This window comes from Micromys minutus (genome assembly GCF_963924665.1).
Source record: "Micromys minutus genome assembly, chromosome: 10".
Taxonomy (NCBI): domain Eukaryota; kingdom Metazoa; phylum Chordata; class Mammalia; order Rodentia; family Muridae; genus Micromys; species Micromys minutus.
Window position 1 is genome coordinate 1,347,083 of NC_137979.1, and position 13,213 is coordinate 1,360,295.

Below are 13,213 nucleotides of genomic sequence, written 5' to 3' on the forward strand. Positions count from 1 at the left end.
TTTCAGTGTATCTGGTTTAATGTGGAGATCTTTGATCCACTTACACTTGAGATTTGTACAAGGAGATAAGAACGGGTCTATTTTCATTCTTTTGCATGCTGAGTGCCAGTCTTCCACTATTTTTAAGTAGCTGTGTAAGCCATTCATTGATATATTTTCCCTTCAACTGTGGTTAGGCCTACAATAAACACAAACTTAACTTTATATTTACATCAATTACATGCTATGGAAGCATGATGAACACCTGTATAACCCTGCTTACTCTGTATAAGCCAAGAAGGTCCTGTCACCACCTCATGTCAGATGAAATGACCAAGGCTTAGAAGACTGGCCCAGGTAGCTAACATTTCACATTTGGCATGCACAACACTATAGAAGGCTGTCCATTTTCCTTTTGACATAAAATCATATTAATGAGGGCTCTATTCTAGCACATGTGGTTCTGCATGTGTGCAACTACCTTGGTTAACCTCTATCAATGAGGTGTATGCAAGTTTGCATCAAGCAGAACATTTAGCATAAGGCTATATATATTGTAAGCTATCAACACGTAGTTCTAAATGAATAATATCTGATCTATGTGAGCATTAAAGCAATCATTATAGCCATCATCTTAGAATTCTATTTTTATTTGATAACACAAGGAAAAGGTTTGTGTGGTCCACCATGTAAGAGATATTAAATTCCCTACTCTTGAATGTGGGGTTATTTCTCCTGGAAATGTAAGACCAAGAACAGCTGCTTAGGAGCTAAACTCCAAGTGACTGCATATAACCTAGTAAACAAGGTTCAGAAGCACAAGACACAATATAAGAATTCCAATACTTGGAGTGGTATGAACTTGTTAAATCCTATGTATATCGAAGCCCTCTATAACTATGTCCACAGTATAGACTATTTTAATAGAGTCATATTGATGAAAGGGTTTTTTATTTGTATTGTAAAAACTCATATGTAGAATGGGCACAGAAAAATTTAAGAGAACATATATTTATCTTTATCCAATAATATTAACACCAATTAGTTTTAAGAATCTAATCTTTTTAATAATAATTTTAAAAGGCCTAGAATTCCCCTTCACTATTGAGGACACCCTGAGTATGGTCCCATGAACCTCAATTCTGACCCTCTTGTAAACATCTTCACCACACAGCAATAGGATCTTCAAAGCTAATTGCTGTAACCTTCTTTGGCTAACAACTATTTTTTTTTTCCTAAAAAGAATAGCTTTGGAAGAGACTTATAGGACTCTTCAAGGGTGTTTCTCTGTGGCCTGAGTTTCTTTGATCTTTGAGAGTGAAGCAATCTCAGAACTATTAATAAGCCATGTTGGCTGCATTGGTTACTTTACCTCATTTGGTTAATCTGGGTGCAGGCTGTAGTAAATTTTAACACACTCATTTAACAGAAACCATCCAAAGAGCAGAATCATAAACCCAAACATTACTGTGGCTTCCATTTATTACCAGAGCAAGTATTTTAAGCCTAAGAATTAGGAATGATAGTGAAACTATGTAGTGGGTTGGCCTGATGCTTCTTGTATTCTAATGCTAAAAACTGGTTTCTGAAGATGGAGTTGCCCCCAAAGAGCCCACAAAGTGGTGCCATGTCTGCGATTGGGCAGGAGGTGGAGAAAGGTGGGACTGAGGTTCGAGTGAAGTTGTTGCAGGTAGAGGGAGAGAGAGCTGGAGACATAGGTGGAGGAAGCCATCATGGACCAGGCAGCATGGTCAGGAGAAAGAGCAAGTAACAAGGGGCTTTATAGTTGGGAAATAAATTAGTATGCCTCTTGATCTGCTCAGTCTACTCTTAGAGCTTGTAAATAAAATGCCTAGGTTGTGTTCTTTTATACAGGATTGTCAGGACTATAAATTCCTTCCACAAAACTAAGTTCTGGAAAAATTACAAGCTAGGATAAGAGAGCCAATCAGAAACCCACCCTCAGTCAGATAGATTAGGTAGCAAAGGCCAAGCAAGAACATCTTCGGCTCAAATGGAGGAGTAACCAGAGTTTTAGAAAACCCTGCAATGAGAAACACTTAATTCAATTTTGGACACTCATTTGCAATCACAGAACAAGAAGAAAGTGAAATTCTTCTTCAGTTGAGCAGCCCTACGGTGCTGTTTGCAAAGTCAGGACCACTGTGGGCGACGCTCACACGGCTGCTCTCCTGTGGCCTCATTAGCTGCTTTGTAAGGCACAGACTGGAGCAATGCCCTAGATTCCCACACACCACCTTGGACACTTTCTAAAGCACTTTCAGCCCTGAGAAGATCAAAACCTCAGCATTCTTTCAAATCTCATAATAACTCCCAAACATCCCTGGCTCAGGCTGAGAAAATTGAAAGTGATAGCACACTTAGTAGATTTTAAAAAATAAAATAAAATAAAACAACCTTGGGAATCATGTGTTTGTCCTCTTTCCTCCCTGTAGCATGAACCATCCAGTTGATTTTAATAAGTCGTTTTCCCCTTTAGGAAACAAAGTACAGCTTTCAAGACTGGACTCTTGGCCACAGCCACAGGATAGGATGTTGGCACCTTACCTGTGTTCTGTGGTTGCTGTGTTAAACTGTGGGCTTTCAACCAATACCTTTTCTGGCTTTGCTTTGAAGTCTATGGAGGCAGGTTGACACTGTGTGGTGAGCAGAGACCTGTTCACTGCTGGGGCGGCAGTGTAGAAGGATTTAAGGATAGGTTGTTGAGCCTGTAGCTTAGCTTATGTGAAGATGATGGTTTCTGTTCCATTATTTTTCAAACTATCAAACATGTCCTTTTAAAAATCTTCACAGTAGATGGTGTTAAATGTATGATGTAGCCTCATGCCTCACACTATATTATTTTATTTAGGTTTTTATTATAATAAAGGAGCCATGTAATCTTAAATTTCTCATTTGAAGCACTCTGTGAAGCAGTATGACACACACCCACACTTTGTGCTACAAATGTTCAGAACCTCCTCCTCTGGCCAAACTGAATCTCAGTATTAATAAATCATGAATGGTTCCCTTCTCGCTATCTCTCTCAGCTCTTGGCAAACATCTTTCTACTTTCGGTAGCTATGACTCCTACCACGTGACACCTCATGAGTGCAATTATGCAGCACTGGCTTTGTGTCATATAATTAATTCCCATGAGCTTCATCTAAGTTACTGCATAGTTGTAAAGGTTGCTTAATATTTTTTTAAACCTCTGCAATTATTCGTTTATTAGTACCATTCAGGACTCATGTTCAGTGTTCCTCCTCCAATTACATAACAAACACAAACGTAAAGAACCCAAGTCAAAATGATATAACAGCACTCCATCACAAAAGCGCGTAAATTACAAGAATGCTATCTTAAAACACTGGCACTTTAAGGGAACGATAATCTCAAAAAACCCCACAAAATTGCCAAATTGTTCCCTAAACTAAGCAGATTAAACATGATTAATGAATGAGTTTGGGTTTTATAAAGAAAAGCAAATGGATTGGACAACTGGAACTAATATGCAAAGTTTATCCACTTTCCTTGTATCTGATTTATAAAGGGACAGACCACAGTATAGGAAAATATACCCTTCATTTAAATGTGGTATACTTTTAAAAGCTGGCCCAACTAATTAAATATACCTTTAAAGAGTCAAGTTTCCTGAGCAAACTGTATGTAAATAGAAGGGCAGGAGCATTATAGCAGCTTCTCATGACAGCCTTTGCTGGGAATGAGGACAACAAAGAGCACGGAGTCTTATATTTTAAGCTCACACTTTTAGGGATACATTCTTCTTTTTTTTAAACTTTATTTTAAAAAATAAAAATAAATGTACAGATTTTAAGCATTTTTTTGCATAAAAGTATACAATACATTTTTGTCAGTACTTAATTTTTTTTTAAAGGTTTGATAGTGTGATTATGATCTTACTAGTTACAATGAGCATAAAGTACATGTAAAACAAGATGCAACCTGGAACTAGTCAAAGTTTTCTTGGTGTGTAAAGATTTTTTTTTTTAATGTAATACAGGGTGCAACCCGGAATTTGTCAATGTGTTCTTGGTGGGTAAGGATTGAGCATGACTTCTTTTTGTTTTGTTTTGTTTTGTTTTCTGTTTTTTCTTGGATTTCCCACAGTCTGAGAGTTGTTTCTGGGGCAGTGCGAGCCTCTGGGGTTAGCATCCCACTATCAGTGACTGCATATTATGTCTGTTCTTTTGTGACTGGGTTATCTCACTCAGAATGATATTCTCTAGGTGCAGCCATTTTTTTAAGAATTTGGTTAAGTCATTGTTTCTGGTGGCTGAGTAGTATTCCATTGTGTAAATGTACCACAATTTTTGTATCCATTCATCTACTGAAGGACATCTGGGTTCTTTCCAGCTTCTGGCTATTATAAATAGAGCCGCTATGAACATTGTGGTGCATGTATCTTTGTTGTGTATTAAAGTGTCTCTGGGGTATATGCCCAGAAGTGGAATAGCTGGGTCTTCAGGTAGTACTACGTCCAATTTTCTGAGGTATTGCCAGACTGATTTCCAGAGTGGTTGTATCAGTTTACAACCCCACCAACAGTGGAGAAGTGTTCCTCTTTCTCCACAACCACGCCAGCATCTGTTGTCATCTGTGTTTTGGTTATTGGCCAATCTGACTGGTGTGAGGTGGAATCTCGGGGTTGTTTTGATTTCATTCTCAGGACTTCTTTAGTAGAGGAAACTGCAAAATATAACTGCCATTTTAGAGGAGAGTCCTCATGTAAGGAATAGAACATACTTCCCTATTAATCCTTCAAGGACAAGCTTTCAGATTGCTCGATTCTAATAATCCCATGGTGTGACAGAACTGACCACTCCTTGCTATGCCAAGTAGGTTATATAATTTCTTATCCAACTGATCACGGTTTTGGAGAATTCAACTATGGATGGAAATGTTACCCCGACTACAATATGCAGGGTGTGTGGACAAAAGCTTTTTTCCAGCTAACTGTATGAAAAGATATGCACTGTAATAATCTATATGACCCAAAATGGGCAAAAGCAAAAGACTAGCTTCCCCTGGAGAAGAAAACTTTCAGACCTATGAAAAGGACAATACTAATAAAAAATTGTATTTACTTAGAAGCATTCAGAATGTCAACAAAACAGCCACACTTTTTTTTTTTTTTTTTTTTTTTTTTTTTTTTTTTTTTTTTTTTTGCAATTTCAGAGTGGTATTCAGCTAACAGAATAACAATTATCTTCTTATAAGCTGCATCAGAGACAACTGAAGATGAAAAAAAAAAAAAAAAAAACAAAACAAAATAAAACCAAAAGAAAAAAAAAAGGAAAAAAAGACAAAACAGAAAACCAAACTACTGTCCCCATATATAACTAATTTGTGCTGTGCACCAACAAGAACCTGCTTTAAATTTCCATGCCACTTCACAACCCCCAGACTGCACCAGGCAAGGTTAGTGGCTATTGAAAATACCACCAGGACAGGGCTATCTAAAGACAAATTCAGTAGTGTGTTAACTATGCAAAAAAAGAAAAAAAAACTGTACAGTTTAAAAGCAAATCTCACACAGCCTTACATTTCAATTTTTTTCTTTAAAAGGAGTGAGTTGTGTACAGGGGGTTTAAATGCTTTATAGACAAGAAAAAAAAACTGCACTAGAACCAACTTATTCATCATGATTATCTTCTTCTTCATATTTGTCTTCTTCCTCCTCTTCCTCATCTTCTTCATCCTCCTCATCATCTTTCTCTTCCTTCTTTTTCTTGCTCTTTTCAGCCTGACCACCCCCTTTTTCGCTGCATCAGGTTTTCCTTTAGCTCTGTAGGCAGCAATGTCCTTCTTGTACTTCTCCTTCAGCTTTCTTCTCTTGGGGCTGCTTGTCATCTGCAGCAGTGCTGTTCCACATCTCTCCTAGTTTCTTTGCGACATCACCAATGGATAAGCCAGGATGCTCATCTTTGATTCTTGGGCGGTACTCAGAACAGTACAGGAAGAAGGCCGAAGGAGGCCTCTTGGGTGCATTGGGGTCCTTGAACTTCTTTTTGGTCTCCCCTTTGTGGGGATGTAGATTTTCATTTCTCCTTCATAACGAGCCTTGTCAGCCTTTGCCATATCTTCAAATTTCCCCTTTTCTTTAGCAGACATGGTCTTCCACCTCTCTGAGCACTTCTTGGAGACTCTGAGAAGTTGACAAAAGCATCCGGGTGCTTCTTCTTGTGCTCCTCCCGGAAGGTTTGCACAAAGAATGCATATGAGAACATTTTGACTCTCGGCTTCTTAGGATCTTCTTTGCCCATGTTTAGTTGATGTTCATCCGCGACGCACAGAGTCGCCCAGTTCCCGTCCGGCTCTCGCTTGCCCCGGTGCTGTCTCTATGGAGCTCAATGTACTGCAAAGGCTGTCAATATTTTTTATATTTATATAGTACATTTTGTTCACCCACTCATCTGTCAATAGGAATCTAGGTACTTTCAAACTGTCAGTCAATGTGAACAACGTTTGAATCATATGGTTATGCAAGAATCTCCTTAAGGTTTCTCCTTGAATAATTACTTTTTTAAAAGTTGTACACACACACACACATATGTATGTATAACTTTATATATATGTTATATATCTATAAAAGTGATAAAAAGTTATATGTATATGTATATATATATATATATATATATATACATATATATAATTTTCAAAGAAGAAATACATGTGTGAAGCTTCCAGATTATAAGTAAAGTGGATTCTGGCCCTCCCTCATACCCTGAGAAATGGGTTTCCAACTTGTTTGATCCAGTCCGTATCTATGCAGTTAGTTTTTCAAGCAGAGATTCCATACCCTTGCTGGTGATCTTGTTTTTCCATTGTAGAAATCAGGATTTTCAGCTCAACATTGACTTTCTTTACAACTTCCTTGACATAGCTCTGAAGCCGACTGGAGAGACTGGAGATATTTAAAAGCACCCTGACTCACAGACACTGACCCAGAACTTCAGGTTCTTTATACCAATATAAAATCTCTTGATTGTTAATAGTCAAAAGAAATTAAGAGTTTATGGCCTTATTGTACCTCCAGTTTTTCCGGTCTGTTTCCAGTGTATGTGTTTAAGATGTGTGCTTTCAGCTTCTGTCTCTGGCTGCACACAGCCATGTTTTCCCCATGACTGTGCAGAAGGAACTCTCTGGAATAATAAACCAAATACAAAATAAACTCTTTATATGTTATTTGCTTTTGATCATGCTGATTTTCACATACAAAAAAATATTTTGATAATGTGGTCACCAAATTTTTTGTTTCCTAGGGAAACACAATGCTGTTCTGGATTCTCTTCTATGGTGCTCATGGCTTCCAATGTCGATCTGCCCTCGGCACTGCGTGCTGTCTGTGTGGTCCCTGTCATAGTGCATTTGAGACAGCGTGGCTCCCGGTTTTCATTGCACCTGTCTTCTAATCAGTGTTGTGAACATGAGTTCTCTTTGCTTTTTGTCTGCCTGAATGTCTTCTTTTGAGAAGACTCAAATGAAAACTTTAAAAAAAAAGATTGCAAAGACTTTTTTAGAAGTTTTTAAAACTTCCTGCCTTATGGTAATTATATTGACATTCCTTATACATTTGTGATTCTAATTCTTTATCATGTATATGACCTTCAAGTGTTTTCTGCCAGTTCATTGGCTGTATTGTTTTTCTAATGATTGTTTGCTTTGATGCACAGAAGCTTTTAAGTTGTATGAAATCCAATTCATTCATTTTTACTTTTTATCATTGCTTTTGGTATTATGTATATTGTTTTAAATCCAGCATTTTTCTGCTATGATATCTGTTATAAGTTTTATTGTTGGCATCTTCTATTTATGTTTTCAACTAACTCTGAAGGAAGCTTTGCATGTACTACACAGTAAGAATCCAACTTCACTATTTTCCTTTTGCAGGTCCAGGATTTCTAAGAACAAGCCGTCTTTTCTTCATTGAATTGTTTTAGCGTTTTTGTATAAGATCATGTGGCCACATTTGCAAGGGTTTATCAGGAGGCTCTGTATTGTGGTCCCTTGCTTTTCACAGCAGCCTTATAATAGGAGCACAATGTCTGCACTGCTGCCTTGTCACCGTCTATCTTGTCATGAGGAAATATGGGTCTTTAGGTCCACTTAGAAATCATGTAATTTCAGGCTATGTTCTCTTTTTCTGAAATGAATGCCATTCAAGCTTTGATAGAGATTGATCAAGCATGTCCCTTTTATTAGTTTTATCATTGCTAAAACACTTCTTTTGGTGCTTCTTGGCCATTGGAGATTCCTCAGTTGAGAATTTTTTGTTTAGCTCTGTCTCCTATTTTTTAATAAGGTTATTTGATTCTCTAGAGTCTAACTTCATAAGTTCTTTGTATATACTGGATATTAGCCCTCTATCAGATGTGGGATTGGTAAAGATCTTTTCCCAATCTGTTGGTTGCTGTTTTGTTCTATTGACAGTGCTCTTTGCCTTACAGAAGCTTTTCTGTTTTATGAGGTCCCATTTGTCATTTGTTGATCTTAGAGCATAAGCCATCAGAAAGTTCCAGAAGCCAAGAAAACAAAAGGCTCTCAAGACCCAGCAGGGATGGCATTAGCTGAAATACCCAACAAAGGGAAGAGTGAACATGTATAGACCATATCCAGAGGTGAGGCACAGCCCTGAGTAAGGGATGAGGCCACCCTCCTGTCTCCAGAATTTTAACCTACCATTGCTCCTGTCTAAAGGAAATACAGGGATCAAGAGTGGGGCAGACATCGAAGGGAAAGGTCATCCACAGACTGCCCTACCTGGGGATCTATCCCATATGCCAGCACCAAACCCAGACACCAGAGCCTAACCAGGACAGAAACAGATGCTTGCAGCCAACCATTAAACAGAGTACAGGGTCCCAAATGGAGGAGTTAGAGGAAGGACTGAAGGAGCTGAAGGGGTTTGTAACCCCATAGAAAGAACAACATCAACCAATCAGATCTTCCAGAGCTCCCAAGGACTAAACCCCCGACCAAAGAGTATGTGTAGAGGGACCTATGGCTCCAGCTGCATATGTAGCAGATGATGGTGTTAATAAATGGGAGGGGAGGCATTTGCTCCTGTGAAGGTTCAATGCCCCGTGTAGGGGACTGTTAGGACAATGAGGCTGGAGTGTAGGGGAAAATGGGGGAGCACCCTCATAAAAGCAGGGGGAAGGGGATGGATTAGGAGTTTGCAGAGGGGAAACTAGGAAGGGGGATAACATTTGAAAATGTAAATAAATAAAATATTCAATTAAGAAAAAATTTCCAGTTACACAAAAGTAGGTGTCTTCATTTATTTGCATCTTCTTTGATATCTTTTATTTCATACCATATTAATAAGGCAATTAATAGTTCCTAAGACATCAAAGCTAAGAGAAAATCTACAGTTATTTCAGTCTTTAACCCAAAGCTCAAATTTAAAACCAAAGAAACCGTGAAATGTATTTATTTTACTTACGAATTTTTGAGAGATTGTAATACAGTTACAAATGTAGATCTTCCGATTGTTTTATGCGTACATGTGTCTATCCTGTATCCCAGCCTGCGTTTCATTGCCCAGTGTTTACGGAGACGGAAAAGGGCTCTTACACTGGAGTTGCAGACCGTTATGAGCGATCATGTGGGTGTTGAAAGACAAATCCAGGAGCCCTGCAGGAACGCATGGTGTGGGTGTAACCAATGAGCCATTTCTCTGATGAAACCCGTCTTGAGTGTGAGTTTTCGGTGGGAAGGGGGAAGAATCAATGCTGTTCAGAAACTGAATCATTCCATGGTGGGAATACTGAAGCAAAACTGGATAAAGTGGTGATTTTGGAGGGGAATCTATCTGCATTGCGCAATTTCACTGCCATTTACTTCAAAGGGGCATTAAGACATTGAAAGGTAACATAACATGTCCAAGGTAAGAAAGCAAAGAGATGGCTGAGTCTCAGAACCACCATGTCTGTTTCTCACCCTTTACTCTCAAGTCTACCACTGTTGATGACCGTGGAGTTGGAGCGGAACAACTTGCCTCATACTTTCAGTTCCCGGAAGTGACGTTAGTGCAGGGTACCAGGTGAAAAGCTTTGAATGCCTCATTCCTTCATTTCTTACAAAGGCTGTGAGGCACACATTGTTTCTGTTCCTGTGTCAAAAAATGTCAAATGGCCGATTATCATTCAAGTCAAGGAATCCAAGAGTATCAGGATTTCAACTTGAGCAACAAGTTAGATCCTTCAGGTTTTCTCCATCCACTGAAAGGGCAAGGTGCTCTAACAATATTTACTGAAAAGTCTTCTGAGAGCCAAAAGCAACAGAAAGCCCATATTTTCGCTGTTTCCAAAGAATGTGTGTGTGTGTGTGTGTGTGTGTGTGTGTGTATCATTCTTCCTACACGACATGTATGTTGCTTTCAAGTAAAAAAAGATCGGTGGCTACCGGTTTTCCCGCGTTCTCACCCGGAGCGGTCCACTAGCTGCTCCAGGGGCATGCTACCGGGCTTTCCCACGGTCCACAAGCTGCCCGTTCCCGGCTCTTTCTTTTACCTGCTTTCACACACTGTTGCCCCAAGCAGGCCACTACTACGTCTGGCACACACACTACACGCTCTTTTGAATTCAATTAAGTTGCCATATCAAAGAACACACCAAATACTCATAACAACCTATATTTATGCATGGAGAAGAATATCCACTTTCGCCACCATGTTGACTCCCCAGGTCCCTCTACCTACACCTCATCCTCTGTTCCTCTTGATTCTCCTGCTCCTTCTCTTTTTCTCCCTTCCTCCACTTTTCTCCTCCTACTCTTCCTTTTCATAGATAGACTAGACCCTACACATGTAGATCATTATTAAAACACCATTTCCTGCAACCTCCTGAGTCTGAGTACAGTGCTACTATTATCTATGCCTTAAGCCTTCCTGTGTGTGCACGTGTACACAATCCTGCATATGCAGAGGTCACATGACTACCTCAGACATATTTCTTCTGCTACTATCCATCGTTTTCGCCTATTTTTTATTTATTATTATTTTTTTTGGTCTTTTAAGACAAAATTTCCTATTGGTCTATAAGTCACTAAGTCACCTTGCTTGCTGGCCAGCAAACCCTCAGGATGTTATCTCTGCCTCCTCAGCATTGGGATTTCAAGCATGTGCTACCATATCTGGCTTTACTCCTGTGGTTTGCAGAGGTTCACATTAAGTTCTCATGTTTGTGGGCCAAGCTATTTTCTCATGAAACTATGTTTTCAGCCCATGAGTCTCAAATCTTACTTAAATTTGAAGAACAGAAGATGACTCTATAATACTTAATTTAAGTAGATGGTTTCAGAGATCACCTAGTGCTGTCTATTACAATCCTAGCCAGAATTGTTTGTTCTATTTAATCTCCAGTCAAGGCCACTTAGGACAATCTTTTCTGGGAGATGACAAGATAAAGGGAAGTGGGTTAGGAGGCTGAAGATAGGCAAAGCCCAAATCGTAGCCATCCACATCACTACCTTCTCCTAGCCTTATAATATTCTACACTGTAGGAGACATAATTATCACTATTTCATAAGAAACATCGCAGTGCTACAGTGTCTGAGAGTCAACTTACTCAATGAATGAAAGGAAGAAACATCTCTGTCATCTGGACTCAGGATCTGCCTGCGGAACACTGAGATCTCAGAGCAGCCACACAGGCACTTTTCCACCTGGATCAAGGGAGAGCCTGGGGCACAAGCCCAGAGAGGTCACACCAGGAGTTCTAAGAGCTCAGGAAACACAGATCCATAAATCCTTAGTCAGATTAACTAGAGGGCACAAAAAGATTATCCAAATTTAAAACATCAGAAATGAAAGGGGAGATATAACACCAGAAACATAGGAAATTCAAGAAAGCTTCAGATCCTATTACAAAAGTCTATACTCAAAAAAACTGGAAAAATATGGAGGAAATGGACAAATTTCTAGTCAGATATCAGGTATCAAAGTTAAATCAGGATCAGATTTGTTTAAACCATCTAAACAATCCTATAACACCTAAAAAAAAAAAAAAAATAGAAGCAGTCATCAAAAGCCTCTCTAATAAAAAAAAGCCCAGGACCAACTGATGGGTTAAGTGTAGAATTCTATCAGACCTTCATAGAAATCCTAATACCAATACTCTCCAAACTATTCCACAAAATAGAGACAGAGGGAACCCTACCCAAACCATTCCTCAAAGCTATTTGAGGAATACTCTAACTTATGAACCACACAAAGACCCTACAATAAAGATAACTTCATACTAATCTCTCTAATTTACATTGATACAAAAATACTCAATAAAATTCCTGCAAACCAAATCCAAGAACACATCAAAATGACCATTCACCATGATCAAGTAGGATTCACCCTGGGATGCAGAGACAGTTCAATATACAGAAATCTAACAATGTAATCCACCATATAAACAAACCCAAAGGGGGGAACAAAAATGTATTATCATCTCACTAGATGCTGAGAAAGTATTTGACAAAATTCAACATCCCTTCATGTTAAAAGTCTTGGAAAGAGCAGGGATCCAAAGTCTATATCTAAACATAGTATAAGCAATATACAGCAAGCCAGTAGCTAACATCAAACTAAATGGTGAGACACTTAAGCAATCTCACTAAAATCGGGGACTAAATAAGGGCTGACCCCTCTCCACTTACCTAGTCAATATGGGATGGGAAGTCCTGGCCAGAAAAAATTAGACAACAAAAGGAAGTCAATTGGATACAAAAAGGAAAGGAAGAAGTCAAAATATCACGATTTGCCAATAATATGAGAGTATATTAAGCGACCCCAAAATTCCACCAGAGAACTGTTACAGTTGATAAACACCTTCATCAAAGTGGCTGAATATTAAATCAGTTCAAACAAATCAGTTGCCTTCCTCTACTCAAAGGATAAACATGCTGAGAAAAAATTAGGGAAAAGACACCCTTCATAATAGTCACAAACAATATGAAATACCTTGGTGTGACCCTAACTAAGCAAGTGAAGGACCTGTATGACAAGAACTTCAAATTTCTGAAGAATAAAAGTGAAGAAGATCTCAAAAGATGTCCCATGCAGGATCAACATTTTAAAAATGGTCATCTTACGAAAAGCAATCTACAGATTCAATGCAATCCCCATCAAAATTCCAATTCAATTCTTCATAGAGATGAAAAGAGCAATTTGCAAATTCATCTGGAATAACAAAAAACCTAGAATAGCAAAATCTAT

At 38.7% G+C, this 13,213-nt stretch overlaps 1 pseudogene across 1 annotated transcript; it reads right to left on the minus strand.

The window, feature by feature from the left end:
* Nucleotides 1–2,133: 2,133 nt before the first annotated feature.
* LOC308426261 (high mobility group protein B1-like) lies at nucleotides 2,134–6,266 on the minus strand (annotated as a pseudogene). Its single transcript has 3 exons — nucleotides 5,752–6,266; nucleotides 2,548–2,636; nucleotides 2,134–2,266 (listed from the first exon to the last, which is right to left on the minus strand). The product of its transcript is annotated as a high mobility group protein B1-like (transcript).
* Nucleotides 6,267–13,213: the final 6,947 nt, after the last annotated feature.